Source organism: Humulus lupulus, chromosome 9 (assembly GCF_963169125.1).
Source record: "Humulus lupulus chromosome 9, drHumLupu1.1, whole genome shotgun sequence".
Classification (NCBI taxonomy): domain Eukaryota; kingdom Viridiplantae; phylum Streptophyta; class Magnoliopsida; order Rosales; family Cannabaceae; genus Humulus; species Humulus lupulus.
Window position 1 is genome coordinate 164,618,401 of NC_084801.1, and position 3,887 is coordinate 164,622,287.

Here is a 3,887-nt window from a genome sequence, read left to right on the forward strand (position 1 = left end):
ATTTTGGCCATTTATGCCCTTTTGGGCTGCGGCCCTGAAAACCCGAGCCACGGCCTACTCAAGAATCGGGGCTAACCCCTCCTCTGTCTGCTTCGTGGGCCGCGGCCTGCCTAAAAGGTGCCGCAACCCAAAGTTCCCCCAACAACCAAATCCACATTTTTTCAAGCCTGGGTCGCGACACACAATAAAAGGGCCGCGACCCAACCATGAGCACAGCCCAAAAACTCTATTTTCCCCACTTTAAATCTTTCCAAAAACCTATCCAAACATACCCGAATCTCAAAAATAAAGTTCCCAATCATCTCAATGGCACAAAATCCTCAAAACCCAAGCTTCAAATCATTCAAAAACTCCTCAACACGTAAAATCCAAATTTAAAACTTAAGAAATTTTAGGAAACGGAAATTCTGAAATTCAAAGCTTAAATTACCTCTGATTATGTCATTTCTCATTAAATCCTCCGGCTAATAAGCTTCTAATCTTTCCTAGAATTGTTATGACTCGATCCTTGCTTGAATCTGAGTCCTAAAACTCGAGTTTCCTTCGAAAATGCGACGAACGATAAAAGGGATAGCGAGAGAGAGAGAGAGAGAGAAATAGTGTTTTGAACGTATATCTATTTCTGTCAGGTTACTTTGAGCTTAAGTAACCTCAAGTAAATCCCAAGGCTCGGGTCCCAAAAACGTCTCTGAGGGTAAAATGGTCAAAATTTCCAGAATTTCCTCATGATCTCACTAACTCCCAATATATCATCAAATAATCATTCCCATTACCCAATAACCCGATAATGTGCTAAATACCCAAAATACCCCTAGACTTACCCCGAGTCAAGTGTTGGTCCCGTTGTGACTTTCTCGCTAACTTGCTCCCTAGGATCGCCTCGTTTTGAGTAACCCAAATATATCCACATAATAATGTGGTCCCACACATATATCACATATATACTAAATATACCTATAACGGGCCAAATTATAAAAATTTCCCTTCTAATAAGAAACGGGCCCACATGCTTAATTAATACACCTAAACATGCATATTAAGTCATATAATAATATAACTCACATAATCACATAATTTTCCATCCTGGCCCCCTAATTAGGGCCCTAAGCCTTATTATGTAATTTGGGACATTATAGAGGCTGAATTTATAGCTCTAGCGGCAACCAGCAAAGAGGGTGAGTGGCTTAGGGATCTCATGTTGGAGATCCCAATTTCCGTGGATGAGGTATCGACAATCTCGATACTTTGTGATAGTCAAGCCACATTGGCTAAAGCATATAATGGGAAGTCTAGACATATAAGTCTAAGACATGAGTATGTGAGACAATTGATTTGTGGAGGAATCATATCAATCTCATATGTTAAGACAAGTGAGAACTTAGCGAATCCATTTACAAAACCTCTTGCGAAGAGGTTAGTAAGTTCTACTTCAAAAGGGATGGGACTAAAACTCCTAGAATAATATATTCACCAATGATGGCAACCCAACTCCAAACTTGTGAACATCAAGGGTAAGAGTTCAATGGGCAAGACCAATTTATTGGGCGAATAGTTTTAACACTAACAAAATCATGAGGTTTATCCAAGGATGATTAGTGTTGGTTGCTACCGAGTGAGGGTTAAGCCTAAGGCTTTTAATGAAGTTCAGTTGTGTGCAATAAGCATCTCTAAAGGTAGCAAATATGTTGTAAGAAATTCACCTATGTGAACTTAGAGGTGGTGCCGCCTCTCATGGAAGTTGGAGTTTCTCCCCGGAAAGTTCATGAAATGGATGAGCACATGGCCATATGAGTGTTAAGCGAGAAAAGTGGGAAAATGAATGGTCAAGGGGAGGTGTGTGTGGTGTTACTGCTTTTATCATTAAGGAGTACTTGGTTCAATCTTTAGACACCAATGACTTCGATAAGGCTTTGTAATACTTTCTCTAAGATAAAGTTCAAATCAAAAGATACTTTATTTTATGCACCAAAACTGTTAAGCTAAGAAGAGAGGATTATATTTAACCAAGTGGGGGATTTTTGAGATTGGTTAAATATAATAGTTAAGTTGTTTACACGTTGAGGTGCAAAACACTTAACGATTTTCACTTAAAGAGAAGTGAAAACATGAGATTATGTAGAAGACATCTAAAAGTGAGTTTTATGGGTCTAAAGTGATACAATGAGGTATCCAAACATTCCCAAAAATTTTGGTAGCATTTGGAGCAATTTTAGGACCATTGGAGTGGTCCAAAGTCAGAGAGGGTGACGATACATCGCCCCCTAAGTGGCGTAGCATCGCCTAAATGTGAGGGGCTTCAAAAGCCCTAGCAGGCGATGCGTCGCTTGCTAGTAGGCAACGTATCGCCTGTCAGGCAATACATCGCCTGGGCAGTATTTTAGGGCCATACAATTTACGTAAAATGCTCCAAATGATGTGTTTTAAATACTCTAATCCTTTTAGTTAGACTAATGATGATGCCTACACTATATATATGGGTTATTAGAGTTGAAAAGTCTTGATCACACTTTCCAACTCTCTCTCTCTAAAACTCATTCTTTCTCTAGCTCTCTAAGACCAAAGTTTTCTCCAAGAAACTCATCAAGCTTGTTTGACTTGCATGAGTTTCAAGGCTTGTTCAATCCCAAATCTCATTCTACTTAGTTGAAGCTTCAAGAAATTGGGAAGGCTTGGAATAGATATTTTTGGACAACAATATTCATATTGTGTATAAGCCTTAGAAGTTCCCCAAGTTGAAGATTCAAGTTGCTCAATACAAAGGTTGTATCTCTCTAACCCTAATCTTGTATTTTGTGATTCTATTATGTTATTCATTGTTAGTATTGATGATTAAGTGATTTAAATTCATATTATCATCATTTAATTATTTAGTTCATTATATTCAAGATTAACATTCATATCATGAACATGTTTCTTTAATTATCAATAATTGCCTTCATACTTTGAATTTGAATCTTGATCAACATCTAGGGTTTGGAATATTGCATTATTATCATAATTCATTGTTGATTTGCAAAGAGTAAAGCCATATATTCCTAACAACTCACAGGGCGGATACACCGAGATTATTCAAGGACCAAAGTTCATGTTTACCTCATAGATGAGGTTTTACCGGTTTATGCTTTTGCTGGTTACCTCTTGATGTGACATGGGCAATAAGGGTGCCATGATCACATGATGTATGGTTATGCTTATGTTTATGAAGTCTTATGATTACGATATGATTATTATTTATTATGCTATGCCATGAGTTTACGATATGTACGTAGATTGCTTTGTGTTTCTTGTTGATTGTTGTATTTTGTTTGTACTTCCTTACTGGGCTTTTAGCTCATCCCCTTATTTTCCCCTTTCAGGTAGGCAACAGGATTTCTTTTTTGCATGCACAGTAATGTAGGGAGTTCCGATGTCTAGACATGTATGACACAGGGTGTCCATGAGCGATTAACAATCTAGTTGAACGCCAAAAAGGTTTATGAACTTTTATGTTATGGTTTATGTTTTCATTTGTCACAGTGGGACCTATATTTTTATTTTTTTAAGATTGCATAAAGACACTTTATTTTTATTTTAAACTATTGGACCCAAATTGCATGTTTTGACAAGGTCCCACTAAACCTTTTCTCTAAAATTGTATTTTTTTTAATAAATATGAACTGAGAGACATTTTTTTACAAAAAAAATAAATTAACTTAGGGCGTTCTTACAACAACTCCTTAAGAAGCTTAACTTATTGTGGTACTTCTTAATGATCTTAAGGAGCGGAATATTGATTTTAAGGATCACCTTATTCTTATCCTCATTCTTAGATTTTGTCAATGTGCTCGGAAAAGGAGGAAGAGGGACATAAAATCTGACAGTTGATTTGTGTAGCATGTTCTATGATG